The 27,941-nt window shown below is 44.1% G+C and overlaps 1 protein-coding gene and 1 long non-coding RNA gene across 4 annotated transcripts in view; one reads left to right on the top strand and one right to left on the bottom strand.

Annotated features, from left to right (window-relative positions):
- The window catches only part of caln1 (calneuron 1), an 80,180-nt gene that overhangs the window by 36,320 nt on the left and 15,919 nt on the right, over positions 1-27,941 (bottom strand). The gene's annotated exons all lie outside the window — the stretch shown is intronic.
- LOC114133602 (uncharacterized) lies at positions 7,499-27,173 on the top strand. Its single transcript, XR_003593214.1, has 3 exons — positions 7,499-7,779; positions 8,448-8,687; positions 26,677-27,173. It is a non-coding gene; the product is annotated as an uncharacterized LOC114133602 (long non-coding RNA).

Here is a 27,941-nt window from a genome sequence, read left to right as displayed (position 1 = left end):
CTTCTAAAAACAGCTCAAGAACTTAAAATCGGTTTTTGTCAATAATGTTTTTGGTGGCTCAAAAGAAGCATTCTTAAACTCTTGAACTTTTGAATTGAGTTTTTAAATTATTGTCGCTGAATCTGAACGTAATATATCTCAACCTGGAGACATAAAATCACATTAGTTTAAAAACAGAATATCTGACAGAAACAGAAATGTTTTTAAAACTAACTTCAGCTCCTTTTGAAGCCAAAGAGTCAAATCCTCCATCTTGAAAACAAATCTATGCACTCCTGTTTTTGATTAAATGGTGTTTGGTTCCTACATTTCCTCAGAAACACATTTTACACACTTCATTCTGTCACCTAGAAAATATTGGAAGGTTTCTTCCATCCGTCATCCTGAAAGATGCCGGAAAACTTGGCCATCCTTCCATCTCTTACAGGCTGCTGCAACTCACTCTGACAAAATTTCAGTAAAAATGTCCAGAAAATGCATTTAATAAAGAAGAGTGGCAATGCTACTGACAAAAAATAAAATTATGTCACAACCATTTTACAGTCCCTCCATTGGCTCTCTGGTAATACGACATTAGGGCCACCGTACATCGAAACAAAAACAGTACATTTCCTCCAAACACTCAGTAACATTAAGTTTTATCTCAGAAGTTTTCTAGAAAAAATATGGAATTTTATGAGTTCAAAAAGTCAAAATTTGTGGAAAAAAAACCCTCACAAATTTCAAAATTCATCTCAGAAATTTTGTAGAAAAACTTGGAACCTTATTCTCAGAAAATCCTCAGAAAAATTTGAGATTGACATAAAAATTTTTTGGTTCAGCTCAGAAATTTTGTAGAAAGATATGAATGAAAAAATCATGGAAATTCATCAGTTTGAAAAGTCAAATATTTGAGATGAAAAAACTCTGAATTTTTTAGATTAATACCAGAAATGTTCTACAAAAAACTTAGGAGTTAATGAGTTTGTGAAATCAAAACGTTTTTAGAAATTTTTTTTCAATTCATCTCAGAAATTTTCTAGAAAGACTTGGAAATTTATAAATTTTAAAAGTCTAAATTTTGCTACTAAAAAGTCACAAATTTTATGATTAATATCAGAAATTTTCTGGAAAACATTTTAAAGTTGATGAGTTTGTAACATTAAACATCTGCTAGAAAAAACTCAGAAGCTTTAAGATTAATCTTAGAAATGTTCAACAAAAAACACTGAAATTTATCAACTTGAAAAGTCAAAATATTCTATAAAAAACCTCAAAAATTTTCAGATTAAATATCAGGAATGTTTTAGGAAAAAAATTGGAAATTTATTACTTTGAAAAGACAAAAATCGGCTACAAATATGTCAAAAAACTCAGAGATTTTGGGATTAATGTCAGAAAATGTCTAGGAAACAACGTTGAAATATCCGAGTTTGAAAAGTCAAAATTTGCAAGAAAAAAATCTGAAATTTTGAGATATCAGAATTTTTCTAGAAAAAACATTAAATTTTCTGAGTTTAAAAAGTCAAAACTTGCTAGGTAAAAATTCTACATTTTTGATTTGTCTCAGAAAATTTCTAGAAAAAATTTTTGAAATCAAAAGTAAAAAATGTTCAACCTTTGAATTTTTAAAGAAAACATGACAGTAGGGTATCCAACAGATAATCTGTAGTCCTGTGTTTCTTTAAAATAAGGAAAGTCTCAGATATTCTCATAATTTACTTCTTATTTATTGTCTGCCTGAGCCAAATAATCGCCGGTCTGAAAATAATCCAATCAATCATCTTATTATCGTCATGCTGGTCCCGTCTGCTGGTAAATGAGTTGGGACAGCAAAGCTTTAATGGAGCATGAATTATGAATTGTGTCATGAAGTTACAGACAATGTTTTGGTTGCGTTTATAGAGATAATTAGAGGCCGCAGTCTGTGACAAACTGCATAAACATGGCATCGTTTTGACCTTTTCAGACAGCTGGTCACGAGGCTCTCTAACCACCATCATCATCATCATTATCGTCATCATTCTGCAGCAACACAACGCTCTCCTTCACAGCCAACGTTTCTCCGCATGCAAACACATGAAAGCTAACCAACAGCCACATACAGAGCATGCAGATAATTTCCCCCTGCGCTGAAATGAGTGTTTCGTGCATAAATCTAGCAGTGACTCAGGCTTTTGTTGAGCACTTTCCTCTGTCTGGAACACGCTGAACAACACAGGCTCGGCTTGTATATTCTAATAACTCAGTCTGCTTCATGAACAAATGCTATCCATCAACACTTGCAGCAACTGAAACATTCAGCGACTCTCCAGCTGAAATCTGACATTTGGTGCAGAAATGTTTCCACATGTCTGGTAGAAAAATCAGAACGTCTATGATTCAATTTCCTGTTTTAAGTTTCCTCCTTTGTTCTGCCAAATAAAACACATTATGGGGATATAAATGCCTAATATCACGTATCTTTGGAGACTGCTGGAATCTCCTCACCATGACATGACATTTGACCTTTCTGATGCAACGTTTAGATCGCAATCTTGTAAACACACCTGGTGAAAACACGGATCTGTCCGGACAGGTTTGACTTCCCAGCAGGGGTCCAGTAAAGACTAAAGGGCGACGCGCCTCACGGCTGTCAGACGTGCATCAGATAAATCAGGCCTCATCATTTTTTATCAAACAGCTGCGTCCGGCCGGTGGCAGCCGTCGATCGGTCTTTCTTTTCATCATGCATGCCTAATCCACACAGCGAGATTTTAAATTTTGACCCTAAAAATGTAAAAAGTAAACTTTCTAGAGTATCTTGCTGTGTTTACATTGAGTATAAAATAGCACAATTTGACATTTTAAAGTAAGTTTACTTAGATTTGTTTTTTTTGGGCCGTATCAAAATTGGTTTATTTTGCAAAACTGCAATAAAAACACTCTTTTCGCATCGCACCAGTCACATTATCAACAAACGGATGTTGCCACTGATGAAAACCACGAAGAAGACGACAGGAAGTAGTTTTAGGATGATGTTTTTTAATAACTCATGAACAAACTTATTCATATGTGAATTTAAATACAATTCTTAATTAATGGAAAGACTGCAACTGCGAAAATGTTTTTTTTTTTTTTTACACATTTTTTAAGAGTATTTGTAATGGATACGCAGCTTCTAAAAGTTAATTATTTTTTTTCCTTCAATGTCCCTTTAGAGTCTCCATACCTGAGAAACTTTGAACATGACAATAAAAAAATAAATCTTAGTTACACTGCAAAAACACAAAATCTTACCAAGTACGTTTCGTCTAGTTTCTATTACAAACATCGTAGCACACTTTAAATAAGTCGAAACTTACTTATAAGTAACTTTTTAGCAAGAAAGTGAGCCTTTTTAAGTAAATCATGTTTTAGTATTGATGAAAAAGTTCTAGTTTCACTGGCAGCAAAAAAAAATCAGCTTATAGTATGGGAAAATGTCTTGTTATAAGTGAAATAATCTGCCACTTTTTCATCAGTATTAAGAAATTATTTACTTAAAACAAGCCATGACGGCTAAACGCACCTTCAGCATGAATGTCCCGCTTTCTGACTGGCTAGACATCACCTACAAAAACACATTTATTTATTTATTTATTTAGATCTGGATCAGGTTATTTTTTTATTTCTTTAATAGATTTAGTCAGAATGAATTTTTCCAATTTCTTGACACATTAAGTATTCCGTAGAAGCAAATCCCTGCTGCAGCAATAACAATCAATCCATGCACAGCTTACAAAACAACAAAAGAAATCTTGAAATAAATCTGCCAGTGAAGTGAGGCGCCTCAGTCTGACGGGTCCAAACGATTCAAGGACATAAAGATTTGTTTGTTCTCCACACAAAACCTTGAAATGTGATTCTCTCAAATTAGAAAACCAAGAGGGACATAAAAAGAAACAAAAATTGATCCCAACATTGATCCAGACTGACACGGCTGTCCTGGCACTTAAAACAAAATCACTAAGAGTAAAACCCAGTGTGATGCTCCTTTCATCTGAAAAACAAATACCACCTCACATGTCTGCCCTCTCTGCTGCTGCTGCTGCTGCTGCTAACGCCCAAAACTGAAGTAAATTCATCGTTTTTGCACGTAATGAAGCAGATTCTGATTAAATAAATCCACCAGTGGCTTTTCCGCCACAGTTTGAGCTTAATTAACATTTTTTTTGTAACCATAAATCTGTGAAAGTGACTTTACGTTGGGAAAAATTTGAATAAAAATAATTTAAATGAGGTTAATATCCCTTAAGGCCATCCTGAGGTCAAACATGCAGCTGATATTTGATCTGCATAAAACATGAAGACAAAAGCTTCCCTTGATGTTTGCCTACTTGTATAAATGTCATGTTTAATGCAGCAACCTTACTGAAAAGGGCTGCAACCTGCTGCGAATGAAACAAATGAGAAAACAACAGAGTTGTGCCCACACCGGCCTTTCTCAAAGGTTTCTGGGCAGAAAGAAAATGTCAGATATGAGTAATAGTGCCTGGCAGGAGAAATGATACAGTTAAAACTCGAACCTCAAACTTTAACGTATTTTATTTTTACAGAAAATAAAAGTATGGAATGAGTTTGAATATAGTTTTAGATACAAACTAGATTTCTGACTGTTCTTCGTAGAGTTGCTGAAGTTCAGTCGGATTAGACAGAGGGCTTCTGAAAACATCAGTTTGCAAATCTATCCGTAAGACTATCTATCTATTTAAGGTCTGTACTTTGACTAGGCCCTTGTAACACATGTATTTACTTTGCTCTAACACATCTAAATGAAATACATGAATTAACTCTTCAGCTTGGAGTCCTGCTGATGAGCTGTGGTTTAATTTAGATCTAAAAGTTTTACACATCGATTTAAACTATTCTTTGTAGCTCTGGGTGTCGATTCAGAGTTTTAGTTTTAGTTTTCTTCAGTCTTAGCTCTGGTGGCTCCAGCAGGTTTACTTCCAGGATTGCTTTGTTTTCACCCCTCATAGTCCAGCAGATTCAGTTTGATCAAAGTCGCAACATTTGTTCCATTTTTAGCGGCTCTTTCACACTGCAGTCAAACCAACCAAACCATTTGAAAAACCTGTTCCCCCTTCTCACCTGTGGGGGCGCTACTCAAGGAAAAAACATGATTACCTCTGAAGAAGACGCTGAGCGCAACTTCCTGTTTTAGCAGTTGTAGGATTTCTCTTTTGTCTTTCATTAAAGACAACAAACCATATCTCCCACTAGCGCTAGGCTAACACATTTGTTCTGTATATATTTACCCAGAATGCCCTGCGCTGTAGTCCACTTCCTGTTTTTGGAGCAGTCTCCGGTCTGCTTGGCGTTCACATATACATTCAAACCGAACCAGAGTTCACGTCAACCGAACTGAGACCAAGGTTTTTAGGTGGACCAGAGTTCACTATTTTGGTCTGCATCACAGTTTGATTACGCATTCACACCTCCCCAAACGAACCGGACTTTCTAGGTAAACGAACTAAAGCTGAACTAAACACAAGCGAATACTGTCTTACAAGCTTTCTGGTCTTCAGGATTCTGTTTGTTTTCTAGACTTCTCTTTGAAAACCTGGAGTTATGATAAGATTAAGTTAAAAAGTTAATATTTACTAAAATAGGTGACGTCTGAAGGTAACTGGTTGTAATTGAAAGTGTGAGTGAACAGAGCAGACTAAAAAAACCTGTAGGTGTCAAAACTAGACATACACTGCTTTCTCAAAATCTCAAAACCAAATGACGTTTGTGGTTGCAAAATGTTTAAAAGTTGAAGGTGTAGTACTACTATTCCAAGGTATGAAAAAAATCCTAAATGTTTCTTAAATACATTAAAAACTGAAGCAGTTTTCAGTTAAACTGTAACAACAGATCCAGAAGACGAAGGCGACCGGATCTTCTCCTGCTTTGTCTTTTCCTTCGTGGTTTACTCTGCGACTAAAAACCAAAACTTTTAAGGATTCTGCAAGGCTTAGCATTAACGACGTTACAAATTTAGACAGAAAATGGTTAGGAATACGCTTCATTACGTCGTGTGAGAAAATGGGACGCAGATACAGAGAGCTAATGAAGAAACAGTACATTAGTTTCAACTTTCCTGGGGAAAACGTTACATTTGGATCACAAACTAAAAACATTGTGGAAGCACATTTACGACTTCATCTTGCAGCACTAACGTAGTCAGGTTACAGACTGGTTATTCTTCCAGGATTTATACATAAAGTTCTCCTTTCTCCCTCTCTTGCTGCTCTATAATTGGTTGTTATAAATAAAAGCTGACACCGATGCAACCTGCCTCTGTATGACTGACATGGATGTCAACTTTTAAAGCCATTATCCAGACGGTAAGAAGACCGCAGGCTCTCCCCGAAGGCAGCAGCAGCTTCTGCTCTCAGATGGGAAATTAACCAGATGAATGATTTTACTCTTTCAGCCAAAAGGCAGCCAGCGCAAGGCTTTTAATGACCTGACTAAACTCTGTAAATTGCCTTTGCAAAGCACTAAGTGGTAAACATACAGACTGTGGCATTTATTTGGACTGAAATCGGAAATCAGAGGGGAAAAAATCTAAATATCTCCAAACACAGCTGGACGGCAAACAGCTGCTCAACATTTTAATCGTGAGATTTATCCAAGTTTGACATGAATTAACATCTGCAACCCGACTTTCCATTAATTCCTGTTACTTTATCAAAAAAGCTGTTACTGACTAAATTAACTGTTGCATTTACATGAAAATAGTACGGAAGAGTATAAGGGCCAAAATAAAGACTTCTGTCAATTTATGTCAAAATCCAAATAAATAACCAAACATTTGTAGGTGTTTATCAATTATGTTGTAACATAAATAATCACTTAACATGCACTTTATACATTTTGTCTAAAATGTACTTGGTAGATTTCAGTTTGAAAATTAAATTTGTTTAAATAATTCTGATTCTGAGAAAAAAGAAAAGAGGTTAAAGTCAGAATTCTGACATTAAAGTAAGAATTTAATATTTGTTGAACAGTGACGTGCAGTGAAGTGAGGCAGAGCTAACTGCACTGGCTGCCATTCTATGAGAGCATGCTCCTCCTGGCTGTATGTCGCCAATAAAATGGTTAAAAAACATTTAATGTATGAACTGATTTTCCATAATGTAGCTTATGTATATAATGTAAAGTGTTTTTTGTCACCAACTGTTTGTGTAACATGTTTCGTGTGCTGAGCAGCGATCAGAAACCAGAGAACAGATTCGAGGTGAGGCAGGCAGTTCTCTTGCCTCATGACAGGGGGCGCTCATGATCCCAGACATTGTGACTCCACAACTGCAGAGTAAGAGACAGTAACAGCGAGCTAGCCATGGAGCTAGCCATGGAGCTAGCCATGGAGCTAGCCATGGAGCTAGCCATGGAGCTAGCCATGGAGCTAGCCATGGAGCTAGCCATGGAGCTAGCCATGGAGCCATACAGTAAAGTGCAGCGATATATTTATAGTTTTCTCCTCTTACCACATCAATCACTTATTAATAATCAAAAAATAAACTTTAAGCCTAAAACCAAAGTATTGCAACAGACTGAATGTTCTGCTCTTTGTGTGGGAAATATTTGAGTGTTTTCTTGTGGCGTTGTTGTCAGTTGCTTTAGCAACTGTCTGCGCGTAGCTGCGTTGATACGGAGAGCGAGAAAGACGGTTTTGAGTTGTACTTTAACGGTTTTCCACTTTGCTGTGGAGCCCAGCAAGAAATTAATATCTAATGTCCGAGTTTGAGTTAACAGAATTATTCTACGGCGGCAGCGCGGCTATGGATGGTAAGTAAAGGTTTAGACTTGTTGACCTCCAGCTTTGTCCGCATGCGCGAAATTTCCTCATGTAAACAATAACATGCAGGGTTTCTATATTTGTAAATATTATGATTAAGTCAATGAATCACCAGCTATGAACCTCACCGCACGTCACTGATGTTGACTTAAAAAAAACAATTAAAAACATATATACAGTGTAGTAGCTGTAAAAATAATTGTGTTATGCTTATATTTTGCTTTTTCTAATATTTTAGCACTTTAGATGTACTGTAAAAAAAAAAAACGTTATAATTTATAGTGAAATATTGCCAGCTGTGGTTGCCAGAATTTTACCGTATAAATATTGTACTAATATGGTCAAATTTAGATGCCGGTATTTTACCGTAAATTAGTGACTTTTTTTTCGTTTTTAGTGTCATCAAATGAATCATTTCCCCTTGCAGAACAACAAAACCTTTCTGATTCTGATTTAAACAGCCATTTCTGATGTTGTAAAATGGTAAACTTGGAGTTTAAAGCTGGCGCTTCAGCAAAAATGTAGAAATTATAAGTTTCCCAATTGAACATTAGTAAATGGTTAGTTTGAAGAACATTTCTTTTTTTTAGGTTGTAGAGAGGAACCCGCCTCTCAGTCTTTTGGTTAACATGTTTGTTATTCTCGTGTCTGGTATCAGTATGTATTTATACTGCAGGGACTTTTCTAAAGCAGTTTGGACGTCTGGGTGGACCATTATTCAGCTTTTTGACATTACAACTTGGTGGGAGTGTGTAAGATGAGTCACATGTTTCATCTGCTCCACCTGCCTCTGACTGTCAGACATCTTTTCAAATCCCCAACTTCTACTTCTTTTCATCTTTCTGGCTTTGAAGCCTGGATTTCATCTTCCTGCTGCCCATCCAACATTTCGGTTCAGGTGAGACGCAGCACAGCATCTGCGTTTCCATTTATCATGTCAACAAACTTGTTTAGATGGGATTTTAATTATTTTTCTTATTTAATGGGAACAACCCAACTGTGAAATTATGTATTTTCAGAGTTTTGCACACTTTTGTGATGGAAACTCAAGAATGCAGCAAGTGGTTTCTGGATGGTAAGTCAACAACAACAGTAGCCATTGTACAGTGCATATAGCGGTAAAACCAGCTGACCAAATGTTCTGGAGCTCAGCTTGGGTTGCTAGGTAACGGCGCAGTGCCTGAAGTTACATTCCAGAAGTTTTTGAAACTACTAATTTTCCAGACACCAAAAATCATGAACTTACTGCCAAAAAAAAAACACAGCTGGATAAAAATACTGCAATATGGCAAGTTAACAAGCTTCTTCCATCAAAATATAAATATATATAAAGCCTTTTATATCTAAAAAGATAGGTTACATATAAAAAAACACTAAATAATATGAAATAATTAGAATTAAATAATAGCATATTAAATAATATTTAAAGAATTGTCAAGAAAACTGGTAGGGGGTTTGAGATCTATCCAGGTACATGCAGAAACAGGTGCATGAAAGCCTGAGGGAAATAAAGCAATCTTGTGTTTTGATTTATAATGATTGAATGTTTTGATAATGATTAAGTTGAATATGGATGAATACAATAGGTAAAATGACTGTATGTAAGTAATCACTGAATGATTTACTGAATGATTCTGAGGTGTACGAATCATGATCTGGATGAATACAATAGGTAAAATGACTGTATGTAAGTAATCACTGAATGATTTACTGAATGATTCTGAGGTGTACGAATCATGATCTGTAATAGCATGACGACAATGAAATGATTAAGGTTTGATGATATATAATAAGTGAAAGAGGTGATTAATGCTTATGATTAATGCTTAATGGAAATCAGCACATAATAAGTTTTTAAAATTTGACTGTGTTTAAAAGTTAATCAGAGAAAAGCACACAGTTTTTAATGTTAAAAGGAGAAGGGAAACTTGTGAGTTCCTGCTGTCGCAAGCAGTTCTGAACAGATGGCCAGACGCACAGGATGGGTGGGGTGGTATGGTTGGCTAAGAACAACACGCTGAGGAAAGAACGGTACTTTCCATCCCAGCCAGTAGACAGGAGGGGCCGAAACCACGTAAACTAACACTCCCCATACACACATATGGCAGAGAACTGTATATAAGCAGACGGAAAAGGAGAAGTTCTTGTTCTTTGTCTGCGGCACCGAAGTAGAGCTAACAGAAGAAGCAGATTGAGCAGACCACACCCTGGGGCCACGGGGAAAGCTGAAGCTTCGTGCCACCAAAGGGAGACAAGTTCCAATCGTCCAACCCGGGTTCCTGATTCGATCGTCGGTCTCACCTCAACCCAAACATTGCGACAGACTTGGAGAAAGGACAAAGGTCCCGGAGGGATTAAAGAGTTGGGTTTTCAAAAGCAATTGAACCCTCTCTACTTTGCTTCCATTCTAAAGAGGATTTTTTCACACAAAGGATAAAGATTCAGACCAAGGTTTTCGGACGATCCTGTTGCCAAAGATCCACCACCAACTGGGTATGAGTTAAACTCGCTTCCTAAAAAGCTATCTCAGAATCTGTGACATAGGTTAGGGAAAGAGACAGGAAGGTATGATTATACATGTTGATCTTATTACACTGCTCTTGACTTGTATACAATTGATTATTGATTTGTATGTCACATATCCCTGCTTAAGCTTGCTTAATAAATTCTTACTCTAAGATTCTAATGAGGTTGGTGGACATTGGAATTAATTGAGTCATTTAATCATTTTTTTAGTTCTTTTAATAAAGGTAAAACTAAGGTACATGGTTCTAGTAAAGAGGAGGCTTCATAATTTCCTTTGGCGAGAGTAAAATAATGACCCAGGGACTTACATCCAAGTCACTAAATTTAATCTAGCCGGTTCCAAGAGCAAGTTATATTTTAGAAAGCGAGCTACCGTTAACAGGAGTGGTTATTGGAATTACGCAGCTGTGAGGGCTACTCAGCTGACTGTTTCTTAACTGAAAAGGGTCGTAACTTCTGGATTGGAGGTAGTTAGAGCTAGACGAATCGCTTTCGACACCAGTTTAAATAGATTATCTCTTATAGATCTCTTTTAGGGTAATACCCAGGTCTTAGAGATTTTCCGGACCTGTTAGACAGAGAACTGGTCAGTAGTCAGCCCCGGAGGGTTGTGATGAAGTGGGCGGGGCTAGCTATTGCAGGATAACGGACATGGCGCCCAACGTGGGGCGGAGCCAAGTAGGCGGGCCCTAATAAACCAAGTCAGTAAAAACAGAAGTGTGATTCTGAATAGCTCACTTGGATGGTTAACTCTGAGGGAATAGAGTTAACGGTGACTGATAAGGCCGTCGGTCACAACCCTTGCAGTAACTGTATAGCATGCAGGTCAGGGAAAGCTTCTACTGAGGATAAGTGATAGTATCCAGACAGTGAAGCCAGTAGCCAACATAGCCTGGACCCATCCCTACTCAAGAGCGCAAAGAGAGGCTTTGGGGGATAGGCAACTCGAAGACAAGGACAACTATGGATGACGAAGAAAGGGGGGAACTGGATCCCCTGCAAGAGCCAGCAAAGGGACAAGAGGCAAGCAACATCAGCCGGGATGGAGAGAGTCATCAATCCCATCTTTCCCAATCCACATTATCACAATTGCCTGTATCGTTGATATTACTCGGTGATGGATTGGATTCCTGGATTGAGGTAATTAGGAGGGTTTTCTTTGAATCTCACTACACCATCAAAGAGGACATGGCACGGAACTTAATGAAGTACCTGGTGCAGACTCGGATATACTTTTGCACACTGCTTAAACATGGTCACCGACTGGGAGTCGTTAAATGCCCGGTGAAGGTAACCAAGAAATCGGAGATCAGAGAATGGCTGGAATGGTTCGCTGAACTCCTTGAAGGATGGACGATTGGTGAGCTGCGGATGGTCTACAGCCCCTCCGAGAAATATGACAGCCTAGTGAAGACAGCTACATTGGCAGCAGGCATCGAAGGGATCCTGGTGAACCCTCTAGCCAGTGGGGTGCGCAAATACAAAGAATATGCCGAGGTTCTGCAGAGACTTTCGGCCTTCAAAGAGACCCGAGGAAAAGAGCAGGCCCCAGACAAAGCGGAATCGGAGGTGGCTGAGGCCCCCTCTCAACTGCCCAGCAGAGCCACAACACCGACTAACCAGCCGAAGCAAGATCAGCAGGACCTGATAGACCTGACGGAAGGCGATGACGATATCCCAGCTCGACCGGGAGCATCGAGGAACGACGAGATCCCCTCTGAGCAGTCAGAAGAGGAAAATCACGAGGGATCGCTCATCGACGCCTTCGCTGAGGAACAGTTGGAGCAAGCGGCCAGGGATTGGTCCCCTCGACGGGGTCAGGAGTTCGGGTTTCATCCCCGAGTCCACAGCACGGAAAGGAGGCAGCTGCTGCCACCTACGGAGACTCTAGCGGGCAGCAGCTCCGACGAGGACGGGGAGGAATCGGATGAGGAGCTATGGGACCCCGGCCGCCCTAAAAAGAAGACCCAGAAGTCGGATGTTTGGAGGAGCACCCGAGAGTTGGCTAAAATACCATCAGAGACCATCAGCTTAAGGCTGCAATCCGGGCTCATGATTTACCAGTTTATTGGAGGAATATGGGACCTTGAAGGTGACGGGCTGATTGTGTTCACCAATGATAAATACAAGATCCACAATCGAAAGTTTCGACGCAGCCTTAAAAACCAAGCTGGGAAATACTACCAAAAAGATTCAAAGGTGTTGGAGGCTTCCTGTAGTGAAAAAACTAGGGGAGACGTAGTGATGATGAAGGGCTACAGTCTTCCTTATGGTGCCGTAATCCTGGTCCCAATTGATGTTTACAAGAAAGGAGAAAGTCTGGAGGAATATCGGAAGAAGATGTGGCATGGACTCGAAAGGGGCCTGGTGACCGCCAGCAACGAAAGCATGAGAAGGGTGATGGTGAGCGTGCAGGGACTAAGATCGGCAGATTTGCCAGGGGACACCGCCAGGGCGGTCACAGAGAACGGAGTGGTGAACATAGCCAAGACCAACAGTCATTTCTTTGTGTTCAAAGAGGTGGTGGTGGTGGTTGACCCCCGTATGCATCGACTCCGTACGGAGCAAGGTGTACGAATGGCAACTGAAATGGAGGAACAATGCCGCATCAGCCACCCAGCAAAGGAGATCAAGAAATATCCCTTAAAAATACCCCAGAGTGGAGTTTCAAACACCACCCAGACCGGCACGGCCAAGGTTATGGAGCCACTCAGGATAAAGTTAAGGGAAGCACCAGTCGGGCCAGAGTCCCAGGCCGCAAGATATGTCAAAGAATTCTCATTCGAGGGAAGCAGCAGTGAACTGAGGCAACCCAACACGGACAGAGTCAAGAATGAGCAGCCGACGGTCCAGAGAGAAGTAGGACCGATGAAACCAGCCAAGATTCAACCGCTGAACTCCCCCAGGAGGGAACCTCTTCGACAACAACAGTATGAGGACATCAGCGACTCGGAAGAAGGAGAAGAGCAACAGGAGATCGAACATTCTGAAGAAGGAGAAGAAGAGATTGATCACGGCAGCATCTTCTCCGACCCAAAACAACCACCGACAGGGCATAAGACACTCCGAACAGGACAGCACCGAGGAAAGAAGAAAGAAATAGAAACCTTTGACATCGAGAGTTCTTCTGAGAGACTGGCGAGAGACGTGACCTGGGGCCCCGTACAGGCTAAAGACGGACGGCGTACGTATGTACCAGAGGTCGGTCAGACAGAGTACCAGATTCCGGCAGGATGGGCCAGCAGGCTGGGAGACAAGGTGCTGCTCGAGGTAGAAGCGACAGTCGGGGAGTGGGCTAACATCCTGATGACACCATCCTGCTCTACCCTGACAGCACACTATTCCCTGACCACCAACTTCAGGAACGCATACATGGGAATTATGTATGATGTGATGCTGCGACGACTGAAGAAAGCGGCCTACAAGTACTCCAGGGAGACTCGACAGAAGCTGGACGAGGTATCGGCTGATGAAGAAGAGCCGCAGGCGACGTCTTCAGAGCCAGGACCACAGATCCCGCGGGGACCACAAGGAGTGTCAGCCCAGCCACCGGCCACTACTACCGGACAAGATGCATACGCAGAACTAAAGAATCTAAGGCTGGTGATTCGGAGTAAAAACGCAGATGAAAATAATGAGGAGTATTTGAAAGATGTCTGGCCAACTGTGCTATCTACCACCAACCACGAAGGGGCCAAAAAGTTGTGGCTGACCAGCGTGACTGCGGACCCGATGGTTGGAACAGAGTCAGCACAGAGCAACTATGAGAGATTGGTGTTGGAGGACATGGACGACGAAGAGTCCCAGGTGAAGAGAGCTAGAGGACGGCTGGACAAAGGAAGCCGGTTGGAGCCGCTCTGGCATACACTAAAGCAAACCGTTTCTCCCGCGAGGTACGTGAAGGTACTGCGTGAGGTGACAAAGGGACGAAGAGGAGAGATTGTGTTTGTGAAACTACCAGTGAGAAGCACAACCGTGGCCCAGATGGATGTGGCAGTGCAGGGATTCGACCTGGAGCAGCAGTACTACGAGGACAAAAGGAAGAAGGAGGCTAGCCAACCAGCCAAGCCACCTGGAAGGGTCAACATCAGACAGCCATCCAACTTCCAGAACAGGCCGTTCCCGCAGGGCACACAGCCATCCAACTTCCAGGGCCGGCCGTTTCAACAGGGAGCACCACCATCCAATTTCCAAAACCGGCCGTTCCAGCAGAAACCACCAGGACCAAAAGGAAGACCGACCAACCCGCCGGCTTCGCAAAATCAGCCAGGGAAAGGTCAGTTCCTGACGGATGAGGAGTATAGGAAATTAAGCCCAGAACAAAGGACGGCCCTCCGTGAGTCCCGTAAAGCCGGGGCCGGAGGGTCACCAAAGTAATGGCGTCCAGGTCGCGGGTCATTTTAGAAAATGCCTACTGGGAAGGGGACGAAATCTACGCCAAAGTGGAGGGAGTACCCTACCTGGTGGACACCGGAGCGGAGGTGTCTATGACCCGCAAAGACCTAGAAACAGCAGGACACCTGAAGGTTCAGTTTGCTAATGGGAAAATAGAAGAAATGCCATACGGGACGTGGAAAGGAGTAGTGTGGGTGAAAGGTCCTTACAATCTACTCACAGTAAAAGACTTAGATGAACTCAGTAAAAAGAAAGGCACACATCGCCGACTAGAGCGAAGGCTGACGAGCTTGAAAGCAAGGTTGGTGAAAGTCGGCCCGACCCAAGCCGGATCCGGGCAGCAGGACTGGTACAAACCGATTGACATACCAACGGTGACAGAACAGAAGATCGCAGAGAGTGACTTCTCCCCGGCTGGGAAAGAGAAGCTGCGCGAGATCATCGTTACAGCGCAAGTGGCACGGTTCAAGAACGATTGTGGGGATTTGGGTCCAAAGTTTGTTCATCACATCGAAGGTGGGGTTCATCCACCTGTTCGGCAGTACCCGCTGAATCCGGGAGCAGTCGAGGAGATGGACAAGATAGTGAAGGAGCTGAGCGCCCTGGAAATCATCAGAGAGGAGCTCAACCCGATCACCAACAGCCCCATCCAGGCGGTGAAGAAACCTGAATCGGCTGGAGGGGGTTGGAGACCAGTTATCAACTTCAAGGCCCTGAATCGGAGAACAATAGCAAACCGAGCCAGTCTAATCAATCCCCAAGGAGCGCTGAAAACTCTTCGAGTCAAGAAGTTCAAGTCATGCATCGACCTAGCCAATGGATTTTTCTCTCTACGCCTCGCCAGACAATCGCAAGGTAAAACTGCATTCACCCACAAAGGCAAGAGCTATGTGTGGCAAAGGTTACCCCAGGGATACAAGAACTCCCCAAACGTGTTCCAGTCAGCAGTGATGGAAGTACTGGGGGACGTAGGAGCAACTGTATACATCGATGATGTCTTTATTGCTGATGACACAGAAGAAGAACACCTACAAAGACTACAAAAAGTGGTAGAAAACCTCACCAAGGCAGGCCTGAAGCTAAACCTCAAGAAATGTCAATTTGGACAGTTCCAAGTGAATTATCTGGGTTTCCAAGTCACGTCGGACTTGGGACTCTCAGATGGGTACAGAGAAAAGCTGATGAACATCCAACCACCTCAGTCAGAGAATGACTTACAGAAAATATTAGGACTATGCAACTACGTCCGGGACCACGTACCCAACTATCAGAAGTATGCCAAGCCTTTGTACAAATGCCTGAGAAAGAGTGAGGAGGACGAAAAGGACGGAAAAAGACCCTGGGTTTGGACAGCAGCGAATCAACAGAACCTAGAAGAATTGAGAAAAGCCATTCAAGCAGCTGTGAGACTGGAGCCAAGAAGTTTGTCGGAAAGACTGGTGGCAGAAATCAGCTGTGAGAATGACGATGCCATGATCAAAGTGAGTAATGAAAATGGAGGCTTGGTTACCCTGTGGAGTTACACCCTGACTTCTGTCGAGAGGAAATATCCGCAGGAGGAGAAAGAGCTAGCGGTGTTAGCTCGTTACTGGGGTGTGCTGAAGGATCTAGCACAAGGACAACCAGTTAAAGTCATCACACAGAGCCAAGTTCATAAGTATCTAAGAAAAGGTACCGTGGAAAGTACTAAAGCAACTAACACACGGTGGGGAAGATGGGAAGACATCCTGCTGGACCCGGAGCTTGAGATTGGGCCAGCACAACCCACCAGTAAGAAGAAACCGCCAGAGACATCTGAGAAGCCGAAACAACCAGAATGGACAATCTACACCGATGGATCCAGAAAGGGGTCCGACCAGTCGGCATACTGGGGATTTATTTTGAAGCAAGACGGCAAAGAAAAATGCCGTCAGAAAGGAAAAACTCCCGGTAGTGCTCAAGCCGGAGAAGTAACGGCCGTACTGGAAGGATTGCTGGAACTGGTGAAAAGGAAAATCAAGAATGCCAGGTTAGTAACCGACAGTTACTACTGCGCTCAAGCCCTTAGAGAAGACTTGGCCATTTGGGAAGAAAATGGTTTCGAGACAGCGAAGGGCAAGCCAGTGGCACACAGGGACTTGTGGAAAAAGATTGCTGAGCTAAAACTACAATTGGAAATAGATGTTGAGCATCAAAAAGCACACACGCATGAGGGAGCTCATTGGCGTGGGAATGATGAAGTAGACTGTTATGTCCAGCAAAGAAAGATCGTCTTTGTCGGTACCGAGAAGTGGGACAGTACTCCCAGAGGACGGGAGGTCCCAGAAGAGTACGTGGTCGAGGTCGTGCGGAGCGTGCATGAGGCCCTTGGACATGCAGGCGTACGACCTACCCGTAAGGAGCTGGAGGAGCAGGATCTTTGGATCCCAGTGAAACAAGTCCAACGCGTGCTAAGGGACTGTGAAGTATGTGGACAATACAACGCAGGTCGCCGAGGGCAGCGGATGGAGGGGTTATCCATCAAAAGCACGGTCCCCTGGGGTTCAGTCTGCATGGATGTTGCAGGCCCCATGGGGATAACAGGAAGAAGAGGTGAGAAGTACCTCTTAGTGCTGGTGGATTCTATGTCGGGGTTTGTAACTACTAAAGCAGCCAGGAAAGCAAACGGCAATAGTGTTGTCGGCATGCTGGAACAAGTATGCAGTGCCCTGGGAATCCCGAAAGAGCTGCGCACGGATAATGGGACTCATTTCCGTAATTCACAGGTTGACCAATGGTGCCAGAAGTTTGGAGTAATGCGAGTTTACTCTCCACCCTATACCCCACAAGCTAACGGAGTGGTGGAACGAACCATAGGGTTAGTGAAAAGCTGGATAGCTAAAAATGCTAATACCAACAGTTGGAGCACACAGGCGGTGGAAATAGGGCAGGCCCTGAACGACAGAAGCAGAGCCGAGAGGCCCGCCCCTGCAATGGAGCTCAACCAACGGCCGTTCACCACGAAGGAAGTGGGGCAGAGCTCCAGCGACAAAAAGGAGAAGCTGACGCCCAGAGTGCCATTCCGAGAGGGACAGCGCGTGTGGGTCAAAGCAAGGGAGCAACCTGTAAATGCAGCAGTAAAACCCAAGTTTGAGACCACTGACATCGTCAAGCAAGTACTGGATAGGAACACAGTATTGCTGAAAAGAAAAGGGATTCAAGGAGTTGAGCAGCTCAAGCCAGTTCCTGACTAAAGTGAAATAGAAGCCGGTGAAATGGCCAGTGAATCATGTACCATTCCACCCTATATCGGACTGGCCACCGTGAAAGGGGTGGTTATAATTAGAAGAACACCTTCAGGGATTTGGGCAGGACGAGCCCTGAAGAAATTGGATTGGGCTAAAAAGGGAGTCCTGTCGGAGGAGCGAGAGATGCTGATATGGGCAAGAGCTAAAAGTCGCTGTCCGGTTTGTTTAGTAAACAACCCACTCCCCATCACCTGGGAGGGACCGGGCCGTGAGAAACCCAGGCGACCAGGAGCCACCGCAGAGATACCACAACATCTTCGCGTCTCTCCGGTTACGGTTTTAAACAACACCATCTGTGGGAACTGCCGGGTAGGTTACCTGCCCCGACTTCAGTTGGAGACCCAATGGAGCTGGCAGAATGAAGAACCAAAAAGCTGTTATTGCGTCTGGGATGGGGACGATCTCCATCACTGTTCTACTTGCGAAGACCAGCTGGGGAGAGGAGAACTGACTTTGACAGGTCAGGCTGAGGGATGGCAGGTGACGAGGTTTTACAGCTCACTGCGATATTACAGAACATATGGACAAGTACAACCGAATCACGGGAGCCCCATACCGATAATATTACCGGGACCTTCAGCTCCCCCAAACACCCCAGAAGAAGCGGATCCATGGGTGTGGAGGAGGGAAGAAGGGCCCCATGATGTCCTGTGGGATTCTGTTCATGCTGCCTGGCCGTATGAAGCTGCCGGAACATCCCTGTCATTTCCACCCTTGAACACCAGCCACTCCCCTGTGATCTTCCGGGTACATCGGCCTCACGCGTACCAACCATCAGCTGAGGGGCTAAGTGCACTCCCAGATGACACCAGAGACCAAGCCGTTAATGGGGGTTGGACAGGCCCCTGGGAGCTGACCACATGGGCACATCTGATTTTGGAAGTCATCAATGACTGCACAATTCCTGTGGTGGATTTACCGGACGTGCCAAGGGAAGATGGGGTACGCTGCTCAGATATGTATTACTACACCACTGAGGTGGACGGGTGGGGCAGCAATGCGGTAAGACCTAAAGAAAAGTCTTGCCTGTACTGGGTAACAGCGGAGTCCCAGTTTCGGGATGGGGTATTGCAACACCCGGGAGGCGTGGCCCACAGAGCGGGTACGCCCTCCGATCCTAGCACCTCCTGCCAGATTCAGCTGTCAGTGCGCATGATCACCGTCCCCTTTAAAGGAATCTACTCCGTCGGAGCAGCCATCAAAGTGGTGCCAGACGAGCAGAATTACGCCACCGTGTCCTACACCGAACCGGAGCCTCCTAAGAAGAAACCCAAGACCCACGCCTGGCAAAAGCTCGCTTCAGCATTTCCATGGAGGAAGAAGAACCAAGACTAACGGATAAACCGGAAGGGGGAAAACGAGTCGTCAAGTCCCAACGTCAGTCAAAACCCACAAGACGGAAAGGTACAAGGGTTATTGTAACTAGAATGTTCAAAGTAGGAGTTGGAGTCTCGTCGGGACTATCAGATAAAGGTCCGTTCCTGAGACTCCCTACTACCTCTATTCTCCTGGATATGCCAAGAGAAGATTTCACTCCTTCCAATCCGCTCACCGAAGCATATTTTCTCAAGTACCTCATATATCTTCGACCCACTGATTTTCAGAACACAAAACAGGTGGGGGAAAGTGAAGAGTACACGTCACCCCCTCCAACGAAGCCACATTTATTCATCCCCACCGCACCGCCTGCTTGGCAAGGACGAGGGTCCAGTAACACGGTCCATTATGCATCAATTTCACCTATGTGCCCAAGATCTCTGCCGTGGACTTTTAATACAGTGTATCATAGGGTGCAGGGGATCGAACTACGGATAAGGTGGGGTCCCCATTACCTTGAACCACTGCAAGGACTGTATTGTGAAATTTCACTTAATGACATGATTATTTGGACCACATCACCAAGTATGGCAAAAACCATAATAAAGAGGGAAATGAATCCAGAATGTTATATATTTAATAACACCAGGCTCCCATTGAAATTGGAAATAGATAGGGTCTACCCTAATCCACCACACCAGAGGATTTTTACCCCGTCAACCTGGGGGTATCGCACCAGACTAACTTTGCATGGGCAACCTTTGTACACCTACATCTCCGTTCCCGCCCCAATAGGGTATCATCATGAATCTTGGTATGACCAAGCGCTGAAAAACGGCACCGCCCAAGGCCCGTTTCCTCGGCCGGACTATTGGAGGGTGTTCCACTGGAAGTGGGTGTGGAGGGGGTTGGAGCCCGACTTACCCTACCCCTCTCCTATATTTACGGCCTTGCAACAGAGAAGAGCCACCAGACGGGTTGCGAAGAACCCTACTCACCAAGGCTGTAGCAAGGCTTTAAAAAAAAAAAAAAAAAAATTTTGTACAAAGCCTGATGCACCGGATCCCAGAGAATCACTAATCTGGCCAAAATGGATGCTATCGGCATGAAGCGCAAGCCTACAGACCAGGGTTGGCTAGACTCAACATCGGCTTCGAACAGCTCTACTGACACTGACGACGACTCGGACACCTCTAACGAACCTTTGCTACGGAAAACGACTACGATAACAGGAAAATCCCTTTGCCTGAAAGGGCTGCTGACGCTTCTGGCTTTGCTATTTGCTGCTGCTGTTCTCGCTACGACCTTCTACTTCATCGGAGTTGGACCGTGGTACCTTACGCATACAAAGGTCACTTATGGACATTCCAAGTATGCCACCTTCAACTGCTGGAATACAAGCACCACGGCTATTTTTATGCCATGGGACAACGAAACTTCTGCCCAGAATCGAACCGGATTATTCGCCAAAGACAACGGCAAAAAGTATGTGGAACGCCGAGCCTACAAATTGAACGACTCCTCCCTAGACGACCTCTTGAATCGGACCTGGGAGATCTACGCCTATGACTTCCTCGACACAGGAGCACTCTGCTGGATACGGGTTCTGCAACGCAAGGAACGACGGACCGTCAGGTGTAACTGGATCCATCCGGATCTAGGATTTCCAGAATGGCATTGCAACATGGCTTGTCGATCACTACTAATGTTGCCGAACCAGGGGTACTGGGATACCGAAGTAGTATACCCGGCCCCGCACAGGTCCTCAGGCTGTCAAACCTGGCTCCCACGAGGGGAGTTTTGGGGTGACTATCACCTAAATTGCAGAGAGGATGCCAACATTACAGAACGACCACAGGTTAACGGCACCTCCCGAAACGACTTTCTCGATTGGGCAATGAGGCCGCCCCCCAACGACAGTTTGACTAACATCACGGCCTTCCTGATTCGACAAGGTCCAACACGGTTTATGTACCAATCTGACCAGCAATATTGTTATAGGAACCACTTTAGGTGGTTAAGTGCCTGCCTCTGGAACAAGTTCGTCAAATGCAAGGGCCAAAACTACATTGTTACAGCTGTAGAAGAATACCGGTCGGATTTCTGGCACTCTGTACGATCAATACGGACAGAAATTGAAACCTGGCTAAATAACACATTCCCATGGACGTACATAGCCAAAGACCAAACGTTCTTCGAGGGAGACTTCCCCGAAGGAGCGGTTCGCTCTCTTGCTGGGCTAGAGGACTTTCACATTGCCAATTTACGTACACAACCCCTTCCAACTCCTGATGACCTTCTGAGCGCTCCTAAAGGCGACTTTGCAAAGATTGACAAATGTGTTGCGCGCAGTATCTTTGACAGCCTTAATAACACTTGCTGGGTGAAAACCCACTCGTCACCACGATGTGACCTCGTACAAACTAGCAAGACCTTCTATTCCACCTGGAGGTATCACTGCCCTGATCCTGACGTCCTTCCGACCGCTAAATGGGCTTTACGGGCCTGGTATGAGGATTATACTCGGAATTGGGACTGGGAATGGTGGGGACTTCAGCAAAAAGAACTTCAAGCCTGGGTTATACCCTGTCTCCGCCAGTCTACCAATTATTGGATCAAATACCAGTACCTCGCCACAGTTTATTCTAAGGACCGCATGATTTGGCCTGGGGTTTTTTGGAGACCTGAAAACTACGTCAACCCCAGACCCTGGCGCATGACTTGTAAAAATAACACGCGACAAGTCCTTGAGTGTGTCATAAGTTTAGCTAGAAGACCCTGCCACGAGGTTCGAGGTTGGGAGAGCTACTGCAAACAACATTATGCCGATGAGTATGACACTCACTCTTCAGAAGTTACTTGGCGCAAAATCAATGGTACATGGCGGAGGGCTATTGTGAGCGGAAAGACCTGTACCGACGCAATCCTAGGTTACCACCTCCAGAAGCGCAAGAGTATTCTGGGTCTGCCAGTTCCCTTCATCCCAAACCCCCTTATAGCCATCGCCGAAGGACATGCTTTCCGAAAGAGTATATGTGATGGGAAAGTAGACCCCGGGTTTGACTGGATTGGACCTAATCTTTTGTATTCCAACCTCACCTGCACAATCTCTAAGGAGATTTGGCAGAAATGTGGCGAAGGAGTGGACCAACACGACTGTTTCTGGTATGAAACTATGGGAGCAACCATCGTGACCGCAATCACCGAGGTTGTCGAAGAGGCTGCTAGTGTGGTGGAAGGGGGCCTCCACATTGTTGAGCAATGGCTGCTGAATGCACTGAGTATGCTGTGGCCATACATCCTGGGCCTACTGGGAGTGGCCGTGGCTTTAATCGTCGGCAAAGTCGTCCTGGAGGTGTGGCTGAAAGCACTTTGTCGTTGCAAGAAGAGGGAGTACCAGCCCCTCCCCCCGAAGGAGGAGCCTGCTCCTGCATAAAAGACAGCTGCCGTGTGCCTGCGAGCCATTCAATCCTCGCTGCAGCTGCCGACAACATCGGAACCAAAAGAACCACCATCGGACATCATGGCATCTAACTCTTCAACCAACACATCGAACCCCAACTCACTTTTTGCTCCAATTCAAGTGAGTACCCTTGAGCACTTAGGGGTTACCCTGGCCTGGGTACTCTACTGCCACACTGGTTCCTGGCCCAGGGGACATCCTATGAGGATCTTCGTTGCGCTACAAGGATATGTCAAGCTTATCCTACGACCCATCATCCTCCAGAAGTGGGGGTTAGCTTCATCCCTCTTCGCTTGTTACCTGATGGGCCGTACCCGCATCAACTGGCGCAGGGGCGTTGTGGTCTGTCTATGGCTCGTCACCGATACCACAGCCCTCATAATGGAGTTGGTCCTTGGGGGTCGTCAAGCAACTCGAACCGCCCCACTTAAGATCCTCACAGCTATTCTAGAAGGGCTCTTTGCAGTATCTATCCTCGTCTACTTAGCGCGCCAAGCCTTGTCCATCAAAGGTCGGAGCAGGCGCATATGGCTACAAAAGTGGATAGTTCTGGCTCTTTGGGCAACGGTTTGGGGGATCTTGGTGGTCCTCTACTGGCTTCAGGAAACCTCTGACCTAGCCATCGTTGTATGGATGATGACCTACGCTGCAATATTCCATGATTCCGCTCATGTCTATGATTGGGGCGAACCAGCTCCAGATCACGACATTCCGGTTCCTGTGATTAATTCTCCCTGGCTGGCAGCCCAAGCAGGCGCACGAGCTTAAACCAGCTACACTCCCTGCTCTCGCTTTTGCATATTCGTTGTGTTATTGTTAATCCGAAACCCTAATCGTGAAGTTACCTAGGTTGCTGTTTCTTCTCAGGCACCAACCTGCTGTGTGGGATGTGGGATCGCCGCAGAGTCCTATGGATTCATATGGGTTGCATCGTCCTCCCGCTGGTGTCACCGTTGCGTGAGCAGCCGTATCACCGATGTAACGGCAATTCTCTGCGCCACAGGGCAAGGAGATTTGCCTTACATAGCGGCCTCCACATCTCGATCCCTGGAACGGGTGCACAAAATAGTGTGGACCTCTGCCTTTGGCCAAGAAGAGGACGACCTTACAACATCTCCAATGCACACGGGACTCCTGCTGCCCGTGATCCAGAAATTATGGGAGCACCAGCTTACTCGACAATGCCTGCCAACTCTACACCTTCTCGATGGACGAGTTGTGGCAGTGGGCGAGTACCTTCCACCAGCGTGTCCCGTGTCGCCGGATATGTTTATCGATGTCGGATGCCAAACCAGCAGTGCGACTCACAGAAAAGGTACCCAAACTGAGATTCTCAGTTCATCTCACCAAGCGTGCCAGACAGAAGACACCCTCTTCGTGTCATCCCCTTCACCAGATCCGCCTTCCACCGATATGGATTTTCAGGATTTACTGACTGAGTTGGAGGGATACTGTAACAACCCACCAACACTGCCAGACTCTGAGATGGATCTGTCTTCGCTTCTGCAGTCTTCCCTGGAGGACATTAGCCCTCCCGGATCAGCAGGATCTCCACTTCCTCCACAGTTGGACGCCGAATGCTGGATTTCTCCGCCGTCCAATCTGACAGAGTATGAGGTTGTGGATACCTGGACACCATCATCATCTCCGGTTGCCTGCTACGAACAGGACATCTTGACTGCGGATTGCGGTGATGGACTTGACCTCTTTTGACTTCGGACTTTGTGTTTTCTGCGATGCACCGTCCGATCTCAAGGAGGGGGTGTCAAGAAAACTGGTAGGGGGTTTGAGATCTATCCAGGTACATGCAGAAACAGGTGCATGAAAGCCTGAGGGAAATAAAGCAATCTTGTGTTTTGATTTATAATGATTGAATGTTTTGATAATGATTAAGTTGAATATGGATGAATACAATAGGTAAAATGACTGTATGTAAGTAATCACTGAATGATTTACTGAATGATTCTGAGGTGTACGAATCATGATCTGGATGAATACAATAGGTAAAATGACTGTATGTAAGTAATCACTGAATGATTTACTGAATGATTCTGAGGTGTACGAATCATGATCTGTAATAGCATGACGACAATGAAATGATTAAGGTTTGATGATATATAATAAGTGAAAGAGGTGATTAATGCTTATGATTAATGCTTAATGGAAATCAGCACATAATAAGTTTTTAAAATTTGACTGTGTTTAAAAGTTAATCAGAGAAAAGCACACAGTTTTTAATGTTAAAAGGAGAAGGGAAACTTGTGAGTTCCTGCTGTCGCAAGCAGTTCTGAACAGATGGCCAGACGCACAGGATGGGTGGGGTGGTATGGTTGGCTAAGAACAACACGCTGAGGAAAGAACGGTACTTTCCATCCCAGCCAGTAGACAGGAGGGGCCGAAACCACGTAAACTAACACTCCCCATACACACATATGGCAGAGAACTGTATATAAGCAGACGGAAAAGGAGAAGTTCTTGTTCTTTGTCTGCGGCACCGAAGTAGAGCTAACAGAAGAAGCAGATTGAGCAGACCACACCCTGGGGCCACGGGGAAAGCTGAAGCTTCGTGCCACCAAAGGGAGACAAGTTCCAATCGTCCAACCCGGGTTCCTGATTCGATCGTCGGTCTCACCTCAACCCAAACATTGCGACAGACTTGGAGAAAGGACAAAGGTCCCGGAGGGATTAAAGAGTTGGGTTTTCAAAAGCAATTGAACCCTCTCTACTTTGCTTCCATTCTAAAGAGGATTTTTTCACACAAAGGATAAAGATTCAGACCAAGGTTTTCGGACGATCCTGTTGCCAAAGATCCACCACCAACTGGGTATGAGTTAAACTCGCTTCCTAAAAAGCTATCTCAGAATCTGTGACATAGGTTAGGGAAAGAGACAGGAAGGTATGATTATACATGTTGATCTTATTACACTGCTCTTGACTTGTATACAATTGATTATTGATTTGTATGTCACATATCCCTGCTTAAGCTTGCTTAATAAATTCTTACTCTAAGATTCTAATGAGGTTGGTGGACATTGGAATTAATTGAGTCATTTAATCATTTTTTTAGTTCTTTTAATAAAGGTAAAACTAAGGTACATGGTTCTAGTAAAGAGGAGGCTTCATAATTTCCTTTGGCGAGAGTAAAATAATGACCCAGGGACTTACATCCAAGTCACTAAATTTAATCTAGCCGGTTCCAAGAGCAAGTTATATTTTAGAAAGCGAGCTACCGTTAACAGGAGTGGTTATTGGAATTACGCAGCTGTGAGGGCTACTCAGCTGACTGTTTCTTAACTGAAAAGGGTCGTAACTTCTGGATTGGAGGTAGTTAGAGCTAGACGAATCGCTTTCGACACCAGTTTAAATAGATTATCTCTTATAGATCTCTTTTAGGGTAATACCCAGGTCTTAGAGATTTTCCGGACCTGTTAGACAGAGAACTGGTCAGTAGTCAGCCCCGGAGGGTTGTGATGAAGTGGGCGGGGCTAGCTATTGCAGGATAACGGACAGAATTAAAAGACATATCATAACAGTTCACCATGGTACATAAAAGAAAAAGGGGTCTATGGGTTAGAATTATTAAACATGTTAAAAAGTTTACTTGTCATTCAAGAAATAATATTATTCTGCTCATTTTAAGGAATTATCATAATTACAAAATGAGTCAATAAGTTGTTTTTATAACTAATTATGAACTAAATCAGTTGCAGAGCAGTTTATGGAGAGGAAGCAACTTAAAATTACAAAATTAGCAGATATCTAAAAAAATAAATCTGCAGATGCGATGTCTGAATTTGTTTTAGATGGATCTAGCTTATTCTCATAGAACGAATTATCAGGATTAATCAGTCTGACATACGTTGGACGACAGTTGAAATGCTGATATCTGCAGCTTGAATTAAATCATTTTTGTTTTACAGGAACTTTGGGAGGAATGTTTTCAGTTCCTGTCAACATGCACACAGTGGAACCAGTCAGGTAATAAAACCTAGCAGTGTCCAGCAAACCGGAAGCGCCTGTGAGAGAGTCCCTTCGCTGCACTTTGTGTTGGATGGACGCTGGAAATCATCTGAGTTTACAGCAAACGTGTTGATGGGCCCCTGGCCTCACCGTCACCGGCATCCAGTTTTGGTCCTGGAGTTTCTGCCTCAGGAAACTCGCAGTTGTTTGACGGTCACCTCGTGTATTCGGCTCATTTTTTGTCATGTCGGAAAAGATCTTGTTATTCTGTTTTCTTCAGCTTGTCTCACAGACTTTAAAACGTTTCAAACCAGTGGAGGAGAATGGGTTTTATTTTAACAACACTATAGATGTGAAGTTTGTCGAAATGTGTTTATTTATTCTTTGAATTTATTTTGTTTAGTCAAGTTGTTTCTCCAGACATTTCTTGGTGTTTTGGCGGTTGGTGGTTACCATAGCAACCAGTAACTGGCAGCTCCACCCCCTTTTTTCTGTTGCTGTTCTGTAACTGTGGGATGGACCTTACCAGAGGGGCCGCTTTTCATTGGCTGATGCCCATTCTGCGTGGTCACATGCGTGGCCGTCTCACAAACACACTTAGCTTCCCGTTAGCTAAGTACAGCATAAAGGCAGAACTGATACAACTTCTACACATTGAAGCCTGTCTGCTACACAGTCTTACGTTAGCTAAACAGATCAATATGCAATGTGTCTGTATCTGACATACACTAAAGATTTTATTTTAGCAGAAAAGGCTTTGGACTAAACTGTTACTCCTGTTAGCCACGTTAGCACCAAGTACAGCTAGTCAGTCAACCATCGCTGTGTTCAGGGAAGCGCTGATTAATAATCGAGAAATAAATATCAAGCCTGGAAACTTGATATTGTAATGGACTGAATGTTACGTTTTTAACTAATCTTTGCTCGTCTTGCGGGGCGCAGGCGGTTGCCATGGTAACAGGTGCGCTTAAACTACAGAGAGAGAGTAAAAAGGTAGGAGTGGTTTTGAGTTGATCACCTGTTCAGGTTATTTTACCTTTGTTTACCTTTGCTGTGGCTCATTACAGCCGCTGTAGTTTCTAAACGTTGGACTAATTACCTCGTTCGTTTGTGAGTTTACGTCATTCACAACAAACATCAAATAGAACAAATATATTTCATAAAGGTTTATCAAACAAATGGCTTCTACCGCGGTAATTATGTGAAATTAAATGAATTATATCCC

This window comes from Xiphophorus couchianus, chromosome 18 (genome assembly GCF_001444195.1).
Source record: "Xiphophorus couchianus chromosome 18, X_couchianus-1.0, whole genome shotgun sequence".
NCBI classification, from domain to species: Eukaryota; Metazoa; Chordata; class Actinopteri; order Cyprinodontiformes; family Poeciliidae; genus Xiphophorus; species Xiphophorus couchianus.
Note: the sequence above shows the minus strand (reverse complement) of the source record. Positions and strands in the feature narration are given on the sequence as shown.